General features: G+C 30.7%; 1 protein-coding gene across 14 annotated transcripts in view; it reads right to left on the reverse strand.

Moving 5' to 3' along the window:
- Positions 1–20,234, reverse strand: part of LOC112467497 (octopamine receptor beta-2R-like) — a 35,236-nt gene that overhangs the window by 13,631 nt on the left and 1,371 nt on the right. The window contains exon 2 of one of the 14 annotated variants that reach the window (XR_003042271.1): positions 16,408–16,479. The exons of 12 other annotated variants lie outside the window; for them this stretch is intronic. The gene's annotated coding sequence lies outside the window, so the exon portion shown is untranslated. Of the gene's footprint in view, positions 1–16,407; positions 16,480–19,690; positions 20,195–20,234 lie in introns of those variants that run through there. One more of the 14 variants, XR_003042270.1, reaches the window with a different exon arrangement.

Raw genomic sequence — 20,234 nt, forward strand, 5'->3', positions numbered from 1 at the left:
ACACACACACACACACACACACACACACACACACACACACAATCGTCATGCGATATACATATGTACATATACAATATAATAATGTTGACCGTAATGAGCTCGTGAAATAAATTCTCAGTGAAGCCCCTTGCACAATGCTAGGCAATAGAAACAGGGAATATAAATCAGAAATCATGTATAAATGCAGAATAAACAGTGACACAAGCAATAGACACAGAGTTTCCGTCACGTTGGAAATTCTGTGCGTATTGTCTGTTGTCAACCAATCATAGCATTCAAATTTTTTAGGTTTTAATTAGGGTATTTAGGGTAATTAACGATTTTTTGGTTATTTCTTGTTCCTATTGCCTGTTGCCTGGCATTGTGCAAGGGGCTTTACAAACATATCAAGATAAAACCTTTTCTGTTAATTATTACTATACATACGTATATTGTTTACATTATTGTTATATAACATCGTTAAACATTGTTTTATTATTTATTTCTATAAAACATGTGTGTGACTAAAAGAAAACTACCACAACTGTCCGGCTCCGATTTGAATTTTCTTTAGGCGCTCTAATTCATCTTTAGGGGGTGAAACACCCCTTCGAAAAAATCGGTTTTTCTTTTTCGGGCCGAATATCTCTGAAAATCATTGTATATCTATCGCAACGCTACACTTTGTATTTTTCGAAGAGGTGTTTCACCCCCTAAAGATAATTAGAGCGCCTATAAAAAAATAGGTATCTTTTGGATTTTTGTGTTTAACCCGTTGAGGTCACATGGGGTCCAATAGACCCCAAGTTTTTTTTTTTTCTTAAAAGTATACTATTTTGAGAGTAAAACGCACAAAGTTTTTTTACTTTATCTCAAAAAATTTTGATGAATATTTTTGTGAAAAAATCAAATTTCTCGAAAAAAATTTTTTTTTCGTGTTTTTTCAACATAAAAAATTTTTTTAAATTATTGGATTATTAAGAGGAAATCATAAATTAATTCCAGTTCAAGGTTTGAGTCGATACATCAAAAAGAACGCAAATGGAAACTGTTGTGGGGTCCATTGGACCCCATGGAACCTCTACGTTATTTTTAGGAGGTGTGACCTCAACGGGTTAACAACATACTTAAAGGAAATTCAAATCGGAGCCGGACAGTTGTAATAGTTCCCTTAGTAACAATAAGGTTGAAGAAATATTTTAGTCTCTTAACAGATTTTTGTTCTTGTAAAAGTAAGGCTACAATTATGCAATGGAAGACAAAAGACACGCTGTTGCTTCTTCAAGTAATTTTATGTAACAATTTTATCGGGCGCGTTTACTTAGAACGAACCGGGTTTGCTTTTCTGTAAATAATGCAAGCTTGTTGTTGCGACACTGACCTTCGATCGAGACGCCAGGATTGTCGTGATTCTGCATCGAGTGCGCTGCCAATTCATGCCAAAGAGCACTTACGGGTCTGGCTTCCGCACTGGCTTGGTCACATGTTGGCAATGTGTGTATATGTATATATGTGTGTATGTGTGTGTATGTGTGTGTGTGTGGGGGGGGGGGGGGGGGGGGGACATTTGGGTGTGGTATGTTTTTTGTACAAAATTTGGTTACGAACGTGGTTTTCTTTCGTAGTGATCGTCTGGCTAAAATTTTCCACGAATGTTAAAATGGTCATGTCATTAATAAAGCATAGAACGGCGGCAACGACAAATCGATGCTTGCCCAGCAAACTGCAAAGCGTGCCAAATTCTTGCTGCAATGTCCGAGCTTTATTATCCGCTACATATAGTTTTCGTCTTCATCATATGATACATAATATACGATGGCCGTCCAATATCTTGTTATGAGTATCCATTTTGTGTCCAAAAAAAGCAATCGTTAAATAAAGATTTGATAAATTCAATAACTAACAATAAGCACTGTTGCATTAGAGGATAATTAATATCCCAATCTTATTATACATTTGCATTTATTTATTCCGTAAAATATTTTAATTATTATTATAGGAAGCTTAACTTCTAATTGAAGAACAGCTTTTACTAACAATTAAAGTCATGTGAATTGGTAGCGTTCATAGATGTTGACTAATATTATTTATTAGGGCGCAACCTGCTTTTCATAAAGGTGCATTTCATATGCATAAGTAAAATTAATTCTGCGCAATTTAAAGTATTAAATATAACTGTAGCCAGTTTAATAGTAAAGATTCAAGGTATAAGAGAGTAAAAAACTCAATTTTTTTTACATTGGTAAATATTAAAGGATGGAATTTATACCAATACCTTGAGTTAAATATTTTGTCATTTTTAACTAAAATGCGTGTGGAAATTTATTATTTTAACTCAAAATAGTATTATTTTAACTCCATTGGGGGGTTTAGTTAAATTAACATTATTTTGAGTAGGCTCAGTGGTAACCTGGCAACTTCAGAAGCAACCTAGGAATAATTAAAAATTATTTAAATTGAGTATAATTTGACGTTACGAAAATTTAACAGCGTAACTAGAAAATATATCTTCTAATTGTTCTCAATTCTAAATTTAATATACTGTTTATATGTTTGTTATAAATTGTTTATGTATATTATTGTAGATGTAACGTTGTCTTTCTTTCGATATAGTTGTCACAACATTCAGTAGAAGATTTATAATATACAAGTGAACATTAATGAAACGCGTGACGTTTTTTGAATAGAGAGAGAAGTTACTCTTATTGGAAAACTAAATTCTAAAGTTTCGTAGTTACAAAGCTCGCAAGATTGCTTAACGATAGATTGCGTTCGCAGTCACGGTCTTCGTCTTCGATAGAGAGAATTATTGGGAAAACGTCTTAAGATGTTCAATAAGATGTTCAGCAAAATTTCTTCTACGATTAAAATTGCTAATAGATGAACATTGTGCGACACGATGTTCTTCGCACAATTAAATTGCAATTTGTGCAATTAAATTTCATGGTATTTGATATAGCTTACAGATAACCATTTTGATGTCTTACCTCAGGAAAAAATGACAACAAATCTTAACAAATCTATTGCATTGCATTGTAATAAATAATTTTATCTTTATCTTCGTTTTTATGAAGAAGGTCTCTTCTCGTCGTCTGACAGCTTCTCGTTTCTTTCATTCTTTCGATTAGTTACTCAATTGCGTTACATAAAGTACTTTGTCATTCAATTTGCCTTTTATCGCACAAATTTATTGTTACTTGCAACAAACTTTGCTATTTATTGCGAAAGACAATTTATTTTACTAAATTGTGCGCACTTTGAAAACTGATAATAGCTACCCAGATAGCACAGCTGATCTTTATAAATTTAAAAAGAATCTGAATCTGATCTTTATGAATTCATAAAGATCAACTGTGATATTTGGGTAGATAGCAGCCACATGATGTTATATTATAACGGCAGAAATATTAACAGAGGCGTAAGCTATATAGTTGTACATGTAATTTCTAATAATTTGTTGATTTCCCCCGCGGCTATCTGGGCAATTCCTCTCGATCATGCTAATACAAATTTTATTAACTGATATTTTATACAGAATTGATATTTTATACAAACCAGTGATACACAACCAAACATTGATGAATAATTAAGAAAGATTAAGTCGAGAAAATTTAATAAAGTTTTTCTTATAAGACACTGTTTTCGAAAAGGATATATCTTTAAACTTTAAACATCGGTAAATGAATAAAACACTAACGCTTTTTTATATATTGTAGTTTCTGTATAATCATTTTTTTTGTTATAGAAAACATTGTGCTATTAGACTATATGTGAAAAATACTGCGTGGCCATAACTTCAAACATATATTCAACATGTAAAAGTTGAATAAAAGTGATTTATGTACATGTATTAAGATATATTGATTTCTAAATTTTAGTGTCAATTACGTTACTTGGCTATATATTAATTATTCGTTTATTTTTTACAAATGGTGACTGTCAAAGTTATTATCTTTAGCTTGAATATCTCCAAAGCTCTCAAAAACATTATCATTGATTTCTTGTTCAAATATTTCTAACATTATCTAATTTTGCTAATAATTTCTTCAATATGTTGGCAAAGTGTGTGCATAAATTTTAAATAAACTAACAGATATAATATAATACTATAAAAAATAAAAGTTTTTGGTGATTTATATGGATATATAATATAGTATAATAAAAGTATAAAATCAGATACTGTAATAGTAGTTTAATTTGTAGTGAAAATTATTGCAACGTAAAAACAATTGGAAATAAAAAATAAAATTAGGTGGTAGGTATTGATGTTTACTTTTTTTTTATTTTATTATTATGTAAGCAAAGAGTGAGAACAAGTGTCCATAGGCAAATGGCCCCATTTTTTTCACATTCGATTTTGGTCACAAAGTAGGCACCAAACGAAAGGTCTCGTCAAGCTGATTACAGATATGTCAGTCTCAGAGTGTATCTATTTACCGTTCCAGAGATATCCAGAGCATTTTCGATCGAATCGAGGAGGTAGAATGGAGTCGCATCGCAGCATATGCACTTGGTGGATGCCATCGAAAAGTGGTGGCACAGGACAGCGTACAATGAAGATGAACCAAAAAAATGACACAGAAGAACCCAAGGAACGAACAAATGGAACTGACGAGCAAGAAGTGGTAAATAGGTACACTCTGAGACTGACATACCCGATAAAAACAATACGTAAATCCACGTTATTGCTACGTGGATTCGACGTGGATATTACGTGGATTCGACGTGGATGTGACGTGACTGTTTTTATCGGGTATCTGTAATCAGCTTGACGAGACCTTTCGTTTGGTACCTACTTTATGACCAAAATCAAATGCGAAAAAAATGTGGCCGATCTTGTTCTCACTCTTTATATTTTACACTCACATTACACGTTTATATATCTACTGGAAGATTATACATTTAAATATCACACTAGCAGAGACTGCACTTACATATACATTGCACATACAATGCGCGACGCGCGCACCCTCCAGCATAAAATAAAAAATATGTGTACATACATCGTGAAACTGAATCTATTTTAATTATTTACAGTAATAAGTCACGTACGATGGATAAACGACTATTCGACCATAACGTAAATCCAATTAGTGAATATTAATTTACAATATGGATTATTATTTACGTATGTCGTATATAAATAAATAAATAAAGTCCTAATATAAATTCGTTGATCAAATTTAATTGCTCAAAAATAATAAGATTTAATAGGATTGCCTGACATAATCCTGCATGTACATGCAACGTAACATCGGTTTGACATTAGTTTTGATTTTTAGCATCGACACAAATTACATCATGTAAAAAATTTCAATAGTTGTACTAATGAAAAATTTGTCAAAATACACCATCTATCTATCTATTAGGTAATTACGTTTTGTTATGCGTGATTTGATTTTAAAAGTATATTATAACGTGATAAGTATATAGTTACATGGTGCGACACAAGTATTTTACAAAACTGTGTAATTAAAACGCGTTGAAATTGAAAAATCTAGTTATATGTATGCGTCCTTATTCAGTAGCTGCAATGCAGGTCGCGCGCGTCGTAGGGCAGCGATCGATTTAACGAGCGTGGGTACCGAGGTACGTGGTGCTTAATACCCTTGAATACGAAATTTGTAATTCGACCTTCGAGCTGACGGGCTCTCAAAATAGATAATCGAATGCGCCTGTTTATTTTCGGTCGTTCTTAATCATATAAATAGAATGTCATTACTCGATCCAAGGGAAGCGACTCACGGAGATGCATATGTCTCGCGCTAGAATATCATTTCTATACAACTGATCATTTTCTCTGTCATACAAACGAACGTGTCGTATTGTGTCGTCAATGATAAAACGAGAAAAGGACCACAAAGGTCCAAAAAGACCTTTTATCAAGAGTATCTTTCCTTTCTCAACGTATATACGTAATAAAATCCAAGTAAGAAAACTTTTCAAACACCTTATTAAATACATATGTATATTTAGACATCTTTATAATTCAAGATCTCTACTTTACGTCTAAAAAATCATTCGTATCGCCACTTTTATGCATAAAATAATTTATCGTTATTCTCTAACAATAACATTTCCCATAAATATTATTTCATCTTTTTACGTACAAGTACTTAGTCCTGTGACAGATACTTATCGAGACTATTTTCATCTGCTATTCTTTGAAAAAAAAAGCGATCCTCTGCTTTGTCTTTTTCTCGTTATAAAAAAACACGCTCCGAATAAGTTCTCACGATTTGAGTGTTGGCTGAACACGACAGAGGTTGAACACGACAGATCGTTGATAAAGAATTATGAAACGGGGGAAGAAACACCTTGAAAACGTAGGACTTGTGAGGTTCGAGATAATAAATGCCGCCGCATGGAATGTTGAATATTTTCGAACGCTCGCGTGAACACTGAGGTAGAAACCTTGAGACACTGCAATTGAATAACGCCATGTTGGTTACGCAAGAGACCGTCGCATCGGCAAGATTGCTGTAGCGAAGAATGCGTTATGACTCGCGTTTGTTTTCATACTGTTGCAATCAGAACAGTACCAAGATCGGCATCGAGATGCGCGACATTAGCGTTTCGTTTTCCGCTACTGTATTCAATCGCATCATTGTTTTACACACACACACACACACACACACACACACACACACACACACAACACACACACACACACACAATGGACATTAAAAAGACGTCTTCGTTATAGCTTGATTAAATTTCACGGGGCGAGTCAATGCTACTCGTTAACTTTTATTTGTTCCACATCTTTCAATCCGTAAATCGTAAAATCTCTATTTATACAGGAGCTGTACGTATAGTTGAGGTAACTTTTTTTATTTCAGTCCTGAAATTTTTAATATGAAAGCATCGATTCTACTAATTAACCTATTAATCTATAGCAAAAAGGTGTAGAATACTTATAGTCTTGGAATATTTGTACCTCCTTATACTGCTATACGTTTTGTTAATATTAACTCATTAACTCATTAACATTTTCTTCTTCTTAGAGACTATAATATTAACTTTTCTTTTGAGGAAAAAGTGAATACAAAGAATAAAAATTGTATTATGGATACTAACTTGGACATATTTGAGTACCATATAATGCGACGTAATTACATATACGTTACTATACGTAAATCGACAAGTTCCGATTAATTTTACAATTATATTACCTATCACTGTGATGTCATAAAATTTCATTACATGTAGTAATTTATTATAATTATGCACGCACAAACAGGATTTAAATATCATAATTTCGCGTAGTTTGATCATTAACTGAAAGTGTACACAATGTCGGATTGCCAAGTGACTCTGCCCGGTGTCGAATATCGATTGGACCCTTCATCAGCAATGATAAGGGTTCGAGAGACAAGACTTAAAGTTTCGACCAAATCGCATAAAAACAACACCTATTAATTCTGCTCGATCAAAAAATAAACGCGTAATTAATTATAATGAGCAAATTCCAAAGAATTTGAATTGGTAGAATTCCAATAAATAAATAATTGGATTTTTCAGAATTTTTTTGTTCGTGGAAATAATCGACAACTTCTCCTGAGTATCCAATATTAGTTGCATTTGTCTCATTTATTAGATTTAACTAATTTCTTTGAGCAAATGTTTTAACAATAAAGTTTGTCAAAGTATCTTCAATTTTCACTTATTCACTTACTCGTTCACTATTTCATTCCCTCTCTCACTCCCTCTTTCTTTCATTCCTCTCTTCTCATTCTCTCTCTTTTTTTCTCTCTCTCTGCGTATATATATCTCTGTGTATATTATGTATAATACATACAATTTTTTACATGACACCTCTGCAACATTTCTGTGTACGGCACGCGGCACATTATAACATTGCTATAATTTTATATTGCTATTTTTTAATATTGCTTTATTTTAAATTGATATGAATTGATCTTTAATTTACATGTATGATTCATCATTAATACGTTAATGGTAACTATAATAATTGTGTAATAATCGCGGTACTGGAAAGTGGCTATTATGACTATTATTGGTAGTAATTTACGTAACACGAGCAACAACAATAGTTGAAATGACAATGTTTGATTCAGTTAAGGAAGTGGAGCGTAATATCAGTTGGAGCGCGAAGCTTGTTCGCGATAAATCTGAACCTGGCAATATAAATTCTCGGCTAGTACTCTAGTGGTTGGAGCTGTGATAATAAAAGAACTTGTTGTAAAATTTAGATAAGTGGATTTTTTCAAAAGTATAAAAGTTAAATCAACTAATTTTGATGTATATAAATTATTTAGTATATACACAAATCTTTCATATTATGTGTGTTGTATACAAAATCTAACAGCTAATGTCAACGCGTAAATTTGTTTTAAGCATAAAGCATTTAATTTATTAGCTTTATTACTGTAAAACTTTATTATTATGCTCTGTCAAAGGTCTCTCTCTCTTTCTCTCTCTCTCTCTCTGTGTGTGTGTGTATATTGTTTATTAAAAACAATAAACAGTAAAGAAAATACTAAAGTATACAAATTGATCAAATTAAACATTCTTAGGACAATGAATTAATTAAATTACTCATTATTAGAATCCTAATTACTTCTAATTATACTTTATCCATGAAATTGAACTTGATTGATATACCATTTGATTTATATCCTTTTCCTTGAACGCGCAATAAATGGATAATATAAAGCTGTGATATTTACGCTTTCCTCCGAAGAAAGCATTTCTTCCGTCGAAAAATTACATAGTCTGTAAATTTTCGTTACTATTGCATCTTGATACATAATAATTAAAGTAAATAAAAGCTAAACGTTATTTTATTCGGAATCTTTGTACGAACTACAAGATAAAACATACAGCAACGAAAGTTAACGTAAGTTAAGCCTTTACGTTCAATATCGCGTCGAGATTACCTTGATAAGAGCGCTTATTGCCTTCTACATTGTATCACGTCATAGTGTAAATCCATTTATAACAAATCTTGCGCATTCTACCGCGACCACAGCCATAAGACAATAAATATTGATGCCGAGCAAGTTCTTTTGCTATTACGACTCTGATGAAATATGTGTGTTGCCATTTCTATGACTTATCGCTCATATGTTAACGACTATTTCGTAGCTCGTTTACTATATCTTATCGTCTTTAACTAACGTTTGACCTTGAAAATTATAGTTGCGACTTACTTTATGCTTTGATAAACTTATATGTAGACAAATATTCAAATAGCAAATATTGAGTTTACAAGCAATTTTAAATATATTATATTGTAGATTTGATACATCTTACTCTCAATCAAAATTCAATACATATTTAAGTATAGAGAAACAACAGAATTTCTTTCTTATAATTTTAATGTGCATAATAATTTTTTTTTTTTAAACATATGTTACAATTTACTTTGTTGCACTTTATTTTACATTAATATAAGTTGCGCTAAATAATTACACTAATAAAAACGTGATAGTCCTCCGTGAAATTAAAGTTTGATCGCATTGAAAAATTCACAAATTAAATCTTTGATTTGACTCGTTAGATCAAATCATTGATTCGATTTAAATTGATAAATAAATTCTTTCTCTCTCTCTCTCCTTCTCCCTTTTTCTCTCCCTCTTCCTTTCCCTTCCTTTCTTCAAATCAACAAAAATTCTTTTAATAGAAAAAATTTATTTTTTAAGCTTAAAAAGAAAAAATATGGATTATCGATTTGACTTTATAAAAATTATTTTATATCACGTAAAGAGATATAAATAAAAAATTATAAAAATAAGCTTAAGAAAGCAAAAAATATGTAAATTTTTAGATTAGCGACACTCGCGGGAGTCAATTTTAAATTTGAGAACATAAAACATTTAACTCAGCTTTGATCAAGTAAAACGTTGTTGCAAGATTACAATTATAGCAGTCCACGGTCTGCGTTTTGCTCATTTCTCGTACTATTATATGTAATTAATTTGAAAATCGGAAAAATTTGTTTCTCAAAATGAGATTATCAATGTAATTTCTTGATGTCGTGATATTTAGCAAAAACTTTCGAGTTTAAATTATTAAATTGCAACATCGATTTGAGAGATTTTAAAAAGTAGCGCAGTTAGTTAGAAAGATTTATATGCTTTCTTGACACAAGGATAGAATGACCGTCTCACATGACGATTTAAAAATGTGTGAGGAGGATCTAAATATTCTTCTCAAGTGAATAATAGCCAATCGAATAGTGTTGATTATATCAAACGAGCAATCCTGCAGTCGTTGCAGCGTAATGTTCTCATGTCTAGTGTCATAATGGATTTATTAACAATAAGTTCCGAGCATAGTGCATAATTTTTGAAATAGATTATTTATATAATTTAATGTTGCAAAAATTTGATATTGGATTTTTGCCCGATTTATACTAATATATGTATAGCCCATACAGCCTTTACTGCCTTTAATCTTTAGTTAGTCACTAGCTGGTTACCCGGGCTTCGCCCGGGCGTCGTTTTTCTTCAAACAACCTCATTTGTGTTTCAATATCCGAGACATTAGAAAAATTTTGACACGGTTTCAAGGAAATCAATTTTTTTGAAACCAGTGCTAAAGTTTGTCACAAAAACAAAGCTTTCTCTTTAAAAAAATTTAATATTGTATATATTGTGTCAATTAAACCCATCTTCGAAAAATTAATAAAAATAATACACATCGTGGCAATTAAACCCATCCTCGAAAAATTAATAACATTTTTGTACCGGTTTCAACTAAATCGATAAATCGATAGATTAATGTGAAATTAAATTATTAAAATTTTTGAACCTGTTTCAACAAAAGCGGTAGATCGTTACATTATTTAAAAATTTGGTCCATTAACGAATGAGTAGTTCGCGGTCAGACAAACAGACATATATACGGACGTCAGGTACTTTCAATAATAAAACATTTTTTTAAACAGAAATCGGTAACAAAAAATTATACACTTTATAGCACTCCCCGGAAAATTCTACCCCTGTTTCATATACAATTTTTTGAGATTCGGTCAATTAATTCCCGACAAATTAAAAGAATTAAAAAAACCGGTTTCCAGAAAATCGGTAACAAAAAACTATACACATCATGACACTTCCCGGGAAATTCTACCCCTACTTCATATACAATACTTTCAAAATCGGTCGAATAGTTTAAGAGTGTATAAAGAACAGACATACATACAGACATATTCTATTTTATTTATATAGATTGTCTAATTCTCTAGATTGATGGATATTGATAGATAGCAATTGAAGTAACGAAAACGCAATGCTGTCAAAAAAATTGTTCAATCAAATATCACGACTATTAACAAGTTACATTTAGAATTTAAAAAAATTTTGCAGAATAACTGAGAACGTTAAAATAAATATAAGTTGTAATAAAAAGTTTTTCTTTCGATAAAATTGGAATGCGCGCGATAATTGACATATTATACTAATCTTATAGATTAGTCTAAATGCTATATACATAGATTTTTAATATACAATTACAATAGTCAATAGTATATGTATAATAACGAGTTATATTTTAATTTTTTAAATAAATTAAATGCTGCGAGTTGCGTATATTTCATGCGTTATATATTTGAAGAAAAGCGAGACAAATGTTGAAAAAATTAAGTCCTGAATTAAAAATTTCGTCCACATTACCAAAAATTTTATTGAACATTAAGGTAGATTAGCGATTAATAATAAAGCAGATAACAAAATGAATATGTTGTAGCACAATTTTGTAACGACTCAGCGTACAGAAACTGCGGGAATGGTTTGCCATTATGGATGCACTGTATACTCTAGCACAATGCCATTGCTAATTGGTCGACCGTCATTCTCGGTGCTCGGCACACGGTGCTCAGATTAATTGCAGAGAATCTGTTACGTGTACATGCATTCGTCAATCGAGATGCGTTTCGTGGCTACTACGTGCTACGTGCGATTACGTACAACGAGTATTGCAATATACCTACGATACAAACATACAGACTTGTATAGCCGTTAAATAAAATTCTTAATGTCTATTTAGATATACTTATTGTTAGATATACTTTCACGTCTTAACTTCGCATCTCGAGTGAAAAATTTGTACATTGACAACAAGAATCTGTGTTTAAGGTAGTTCGATGATGAACAACTTTTGCCAAAAGTGATAGGTTTTATTTTTTATATCGAAAAAAGGAACTCTCCTGAATCGATTAAGCCCAAAAAAAAGATAATTCACCGTCCCGTTCTCAAGATATTTAATTTTAAAATTAGGTGATTTTAATGATTTTAACATTGGTCTAATAGGAAAAGAGGTTATTTTCTTATAAATAACACGAGTTTGCGAAAAATCTTTTGCCAAAAATGTCTGAACAATATATATCGATGGAAAGAGGACACTGTGAGGAAGCCTATAGTTGAAGGTGAACACGATCCACCGTACAGTTTTTTTTTAATTAATAATTAAAGTTGAAAACTTTAGTCAAACGACGCGTTAACACACACTTTATTTAATCTATTTCAGGCAAAATATTATTCTTCAACGTAAAAATTATTTACTAACGGTCTTTTTACGTCGTTACGAAGCTTTGCGATGCGTTATTCTATTTTTTTATAATCATATAAATAAAAAAATGATAAACATTGTTTTGACTTTGGCCCTTCATCATCGAACTACCTTAATAGCAATTGAAATATGTCATCTCTAAATTTATATGAAATGCAAAATAATATAAAAAATCAGAGTAAAATAGTGAAAATAATATGATAAAAGTCATTATATTTTAAAACATTTACATTTCAAGATATATCTTAACATATTGCTAGTAAATACAAGCAAGTATGATATATATTTACTAGCCTTTATTTATACCGTGTGAAGTTAGCCCCCAACTTTAAAAAAAATTAATTTTTTTTTAGCTCATTTGATTGCTCATTGTTTGCACATGTATGCACGTTTTGAATTTTCGTTAGCACACTTTTAGTAAAAAAATTATTAACAAAACAATTTTGGGGGGGGGGACCAACTTCATCGATTAATGCCATTTTAAACACAGTATCCGTGTTTCAAACTTATCTACTGACACTGACCGTTTTTGAAACTTTAATTGTTAATAACTTTTTAACCAAGGGTGTGCAAACAAAAAATCGATCTATTTGGAAATGTGCAAACGAAAATCTATCGATTAATGCCATTTTAAACACAGTATCCGTGTTTCGAATTTATCTACTGACATTGGCCGTTTTCGAAACTTTAATTGTTAATAACTTTTTAACCAAGGGTGTGCAAATAAGAAGTCGACCTGTTTGTGAATGTGCAAACGAAAATCTACCGATTAATGCCATTTTAAACACAGTATTCGTGTTTCAAACTTATCTACTGACTTTGACCGTTTTCGAAACTTTAATTGTTAATAACTTTTTCTTTTTAACCAAAGGTGTGCAAACAAAAAATCGATCTATTTGGAAATGTGCAAACGAAAATCTATCGATTAAGACTATTTGGATCTAATTTGCTCGTAGTTGGAGGGCTAATGTGATAAGTTGGCCCCCCCAAAATTGTTTTGTTAATAAGTTTTTTACTAGAAGTGTGCAAACAAAGATTCAAAATGTGCATACATGTACAATGAAGTGCATAAACGATGAGCAATCAAATCAACTAAAAAAATTAATTTTTTTTTAAGTTGGGGGCTAACTTCACACGGGTTTTATTTATATACTTTTATTATATAGCAATATGTTGAGATACCTTCAAGTGTAAATGTTTTGAAATATTATATATATAATATATATATATATATATATATATATATATATATATATATATATACCACCTTTTTTAAGCAGAAATTATCGTTAGAGTGATTTTGCTCACTCACATTTTCAAATCTTGATAAAATTTCATTATTTGGACATAGGCCATGCATCATTATAAGAATATCGCGAGTATCTTTAAATGCTTGTCTTTAATGATTGTATTTTAATAGAATTTTGGCAGCCACTGCGCAGACAATTGTCATATTTTAAAATAACTTCAAGAAATCTCATCGTCTTAGCGTACAGCGTAATCAGAAAGTAGCATGTGTTCCTTTGTCCTTAAAAATATTATTCACTGTTATACAAAAGTTGATGCCATAATCCATGTGTATATTTATAGATAAAGTTGAAGTTATAATCTTTTAATTTTATATTATAATAAATTTCTGCTTACAGTTACAATCCACATTGTAAGTTTATTATCATAAACACATTAATTTAAAAAATTAAATGGTTTTTAGAAAGAGGTGACTTACAAATTATTGAAGAAATAAGTTTTCTTTGTTTATACTTGCTTATACTTTTGCATACAGTTAACATAAGTTAATAGAGGTTTGACGCTGCTCGTATCATTTTCCACCGGATGTCGAACTCTAAATTCAACTCAAAGTCTAAAAAATTTTTTACGTAATAACAGACATGCAACCTCCCATTAGAAAGTCATTATTTGTATCCAATCTTATGTCGACAATCAAATTATACCGTGTGGATCCAATAAGAAAAATACCGAACTGCATTAACACACAATAAAAGATTTAGAATATACGATCCGAATTACAATAAACGCATGCAAGTTTATTATTACTTTCGAGGAAAAGTTAAGCACATTGCTTCTCTTAACATTGTGCATCTCGCACAAGTTACGCAGCAGGTTACGCATCGTAATACATAATCCCGCTGGGTTAGGTTGGTATGCATACGAGATGCAAGTCGCAAAGTCGTGTTGAAGCTAGCTTATGTGATCACTTGTAGATGCGGAAGCGGCCTCAAGCGGCTCGCAGATTATCATCTCGTCTCGTTATGCGAAAATAATGGCGTTTTATTGTCGTTTGTTATCGCAGCATAATTTACTGTCGAGCATTATAAATTCCTAACTTTAAATTATTCTCACATCTAAGAATCTAAGAATCCATAAAAAGCAAGAATAATCGAGTGAGGCCTCTTAAGAAATTATATGATTACTTATCGGTGATTATATTCAATCAACGAATTTAGCTTTTATTCGAAGCGAACACGGAAAAAAAGATTTGCTAGAATAGCAAATTTATTTGTTAAATATGGGACAACTAACATTTTTTTCTGTGAAAGCTAATTAATTTTTCAATAATAGCAAAATTTTTTGCTATTGCAACAAAAGGTTTTGTTATTGTTGCAAAATTAATTAGCTCTCGCAATAAAAAATGTTAGTTGTCCCTATAGTAGCAAATCCTTTTTTTTTCCGTGAAACTTTACTATTATTCTTTACAGGATATTTAGGAAATGACAGAACAATTAACGAAACAATTAACAGTCATTATAATTTAAAGTTTGTTTTGCAAGTTTGCTTTTCAAGTTTATTCTCTCAATATTTTTTTATTTAAAGCTCTTGTAGTTTTAAATCTATCATTAAAAGCAAACAATTTTTCCATTATTTGATGTAAAAAGTATTTTAAAAAATTTTATTTCAAAGAAACGAAAAAAGAAAAAATTTTGCAGCGAGAATATTTTTACTAGTATCTTTAAAAACGGAAAGAGATGTCTGTGCAGCGAGACAGATATGGATAGATGCGACACACACACACACACACACACACACACACACACACACACACACACACACACACAATATATATATATAGAAAAAGAGAAAAATATAAATTTGGATATATACTACGCAGAGTTCGATAAACCATCCTGCTGATTAATTACGTTTTTTTTATTTCGGATTTTTTATATGTTTATTGAACCCCCTCCCCACATGCAAAAAGGGACTCAATGAGTTATCAAAAATATAAGCTATAAATTTTAATTAAAACGTAATAATCTTAAAACGTAATAATCTTAATTAAAACGTAATAATCTTAAACGTAATAATATGACCATAAAATAAATGTTACTTGTTGTGACGTTGTCGCAATGAAATATACCGTACATAAAGAAAACTTCTCTTTTAGAAGAAAAAAAAATACGTGTAATATGTTGTGCGGTGACATACTTTTTTAACCATCTTTTAATTATCGCTAAAACGACTATTCTGAAGAAATAGTTTTAACACGCAAAAATTGCACATGGGTCATCATTAATAAGCATTACTCTTTTTATTATATATTGGGTATTTTTTCCAACTTAATCGCTTCTTTCTCTCTCTCTCTCTCTGTGTGTGTGTGTGTGTGTGTGTGTGTGTGTGCGTGCGCGCGCGCGCGCGCGCGCTTGCATGTTAGATAAAATAAATTGCGCAAAAGATAAATACCTTTCTTTTGAAATGTATATCTTAAAGGGTCATTCTACTTTGACAGCCCAAAAACTAGGCTTTTTTTAACAATTTTTTTTACAGTAAATACACCATATAATGAAATAAATCTTTTTGAGATTTATTAGGGCACTCTTAAATAACACCAAAAAATTTTTGTTATAATTAAAAAAATTTTTATTTTATTGTTTTTACAACGTCAAAATGGCGTGTCAAAAAAGATGCAAGTCCGCTGCGGTGATCAGTTTTTTCATTCAGGCTTACCTGAAACAAAAAGTCAAAAAGATTCTTAATCTGTATGAGTGTCGCTATGTCCCGAACTAAAATTAATAATTTTTATTTAAAAGTAACAAAATGGCGCCGGTTTGAAGAAAAGTTTAAAAAAATCACTTTAAATCCTTAAATCACCTTTTTGGAGAGTATTTTTTAATGTAAAAAGTAAGATAAAATAAACATTTTGACCTAATTTTAGTTCGGGACATAGCGACACTCATATAGATTAAGAATGTTTTTGACTTTTTGTTTCAGGTAAGCCTGAATGAAAAAACTGATCACCGCAGCGGACTTAATTGCATCTTTTTTGACACGCCATTTTAACGCTGTAAAAAACGATAAAATAAAAAATTTTTTGTTGTTATTTAAGAGTGCCCTAATAAATCCCCAAAAGATTAATTTCATTATATGGTGTATTTATTGTGAAAAAGTTGTTAAATATAGCTAGTCGTCAAAGTAGAATGACTTCTTAATAACCAAGAAAAAATTAAATAGGTAATAATAAAATTTTGCGAGTTATCTAAAATAAATCTTGTTATACATCTAAAAAAATATATAGTAAAATGTTATATTTCTTAGATATCCATTTTCAGATAATTATTTCACTTCTTCTCAATTTTGAAATTTTCAACAACGAAAATTTTTGTTACTCTGCTTTCGATATAAAATAATTCAGCGATCAGATTTTGTTTTTAATGTTACATATATATAAGTAGCTATTTTAAAATTTTCTAAATGATTACGTCGTCATGTCATTTGGAAGCATTCTGTGTATTTTCTCAATCTCAACTTTTAACCTTGTCAAAGCTCGTCGTCCGTAATCCCTGACTTATACGCGGCACGAAGGTGACTGTAATAACGCTATCAAAAGTCTCGTGGAATCGGATGGAATTGAATTTCATATCGTAGAAAACGATGAGCCGCAAGAGAGCTACTCTTTCCTCCAGAGTCCAACCTGGACTCCAACGAGAAAATCAACGAGAAAGAGTAGTTACATCGCGGAAAGGGAACGGAATGAAAAGCTGATACGCGAATAAGTTTTTCATGTGTCACGCAATGAATTACGATACCCTTGCGAGAAAAAGCACATGTGTACCTGATTTACAATAGTCATAAATATTCTTGGAAAATGATGATTTTCGAACGATTTTTCTGATTATTCTCATGTTCTAAACTTCTAAACTATTTTTATTACCTTGATTGCAATTACGTATTTTTGTATACAACTTATCTGTATGACATCTCTCAATATATGCAACATCAAGAAAAAGAATGTTACATGGTGTGGTTATACTATAATAAGTAACAAAAGTAATTGGAGTAATAGGAGTAAATTTTAATGGTGTAATTATCAAAAGAATATAAATTTTCATTATTACAAATATATTATACGATGTAGCCACGCATGATGGGCAATAAGATATGTTAAAATCGAATCTATGTGCGTCTCGTTGTGTACTATATCTTGCAGTGACTAATAACTGCGTTTAGTATACTAAAGCATTCCTCTCAAGCGCAATATTCCGCTTTGTACCCCATTACACTCGTTGGTAATTAAATTCCCCGTAAGCTTCAATGTAGGTAGTAGGTAGTAGGGAGAATTTATGAATTTTCGTGTGTGTGTGTGTGTGTGTGCGAGCGCGCGTGATGTACATTTATACAGCACAGAACTGTTACACATTTAATGCATTGTAAATGTAATTTGACAAAAAAAATTTTTAAATGTAGATAAATAATAATGTCAAATTGTGTAATATTGAAAAATATGTGATATTTGGAACATATTTTTAACTTATATACACATACAAATAATTACATACTAATATTAATTTTATAATGCATTTCTGATGCAAAAATTAACATTTTAATGCAATTTATATCAAATACATGTAACAAAAACTTGAATTTATATCCATTTATAGGTTATGTAAATGGAAACAAATAGAATATGATTTTATGCTAATACTTTATACTAGCTTATTATACGCACTTTTCCAAAATGTAAACTGGTTCATCGATCAAGTTTACTGAAACTGTTTAATGAGGTGCATAATAAATATTTGACGGAATGTGGAGGCGCAAAGTACTATTATTTCGACCAAGAATTTCTTGGAGCACAAACAGGGATAGAATATATAACATTGCTGCTGTAACTGATACGCGACAGGTGCTTGCTGTTTCGAAACTGCACTTGTAAATATACTTGATCCATATTATAATGTGTGTGTGTGTGTGTGTGTGTGTGTGTGTGTGTGTGTGTGTGAAAAAGAAAGAGATTAGCGTTAAATTTTTCTTAATATGATACATAAAGAATCTTATACAAACATTTAATATTGTAATAAAAGTTACACTTTTTCGTTATTTGTATGAAATTCTGCTATTATGCTTATTTTTACATCTCTTCTCTCGTTTCAATAAACGTAAAAATTTGATCGACTCAAGTAATTTTGCTATATACATAGACATAACATTTATAATGCACGTTAGGAATATTTTGTATCAAAAATCGCAAACGAAATGTAGCGCAGGCGCACGCGGACAAATAGCCGCAAATACTTATTTCTCATGTCACGCAAAGCAATACCGTGCGACACGATAGGATCTCATTTGCTAAATATAATTTTCTCGCTTCGCGTACGTGTATATGCGACCTCGCTAAGCTAGTAAACAAAATCTGTTTGTCGACACGACAGTGAACCAACGTACAAATGTACATAAAAATCTGTTAATAGTCTTGTAATGCGTGCCACTTGTATATCTTTGGAGCAAATTTATTATTAGCGAGATATAATATTATAGTTACGTGTCAATTATACAGTTTTATTGTTTTAAATATTTCTGTGTAATTTTGATTAATTAATGTACACAGTAAAAAATTTTGTGTATTTTTGTTAAAAAAGATACTTGTTAAAATTTTTGTGTTAAAAATATTACATACTTATGTGTTAATTTAACTAATTTTGATTATGTTATCTGATTTATTTGTGTTAAATTTATATTTAAGTAAATCAAATGTTAAAATAACACATTTTATATTTAATCATAAGATTAACATAAAAATAATATAATTTTGTTTAAAAAATATCCTTTTTATTTATATATTTAACGTTATACAGATGTCTATTGTACATACAAAAATGTTAAATTAACATGTTTTTAATTTATATTTAACATTACACAGATGTTTGTTGTACATAAAATTTTCGTTCACATATCATCAAACTGTTCTTTATTTTGTGTTAAATTATGGACATAATATTTGTGTCATAATTTGACATATTCACATTACTAATATATATAAATGTATAATTTTTAAGTTTATGATATATTGTCTTGTTCATCAATTTCTAAAGTTTCCAAGTTTTTATTAGTAACGAAAACCTGTTTGCGTTAACTGATTTCAGAATAGTGTCAAGATTGTCGAGCTATAAGATTCGTATCATTTAACTCTCATTGCAGCTTTGCTGCACCGTAACGATGTTTGCAAGAAACATATATTGTTTACTTTTTAATGTTACATTATTTTGCAGTTTATAATGCAAGGAACAATTATAAAACGTAAATATTGAACAATAATAGATAATACAAGTATAATTTTATCGTTACATCTCATATATCTCATATGTCAGAATTGAGACGAATAATCAAATTTAATAATTCAGATGTGTAAACGGCATGATTTTTTCGATACGTAGAATTTCTTTACCTGGAATGGAGAAGAACGTGCGTAGCACGTGAGATATCGA

This window comes from Temnothorax curvispinosus, unplaced genomic scaffold (assembly GCF_003070985.1).
Source record: "Temnothorax curvispinosus isolate PA1 unplaced genomic scaffold, ASM307098v1 QBEX01001663.1, whole genome shotgun sequence".
In the NCBI taxonomy this organism is placed as follows: Eukaryota; Metazoa; Arthropoda; class Insecta; order Hymenoptera; family Formicidae; genus Temnothorax; species Temnothorax curvispinosus.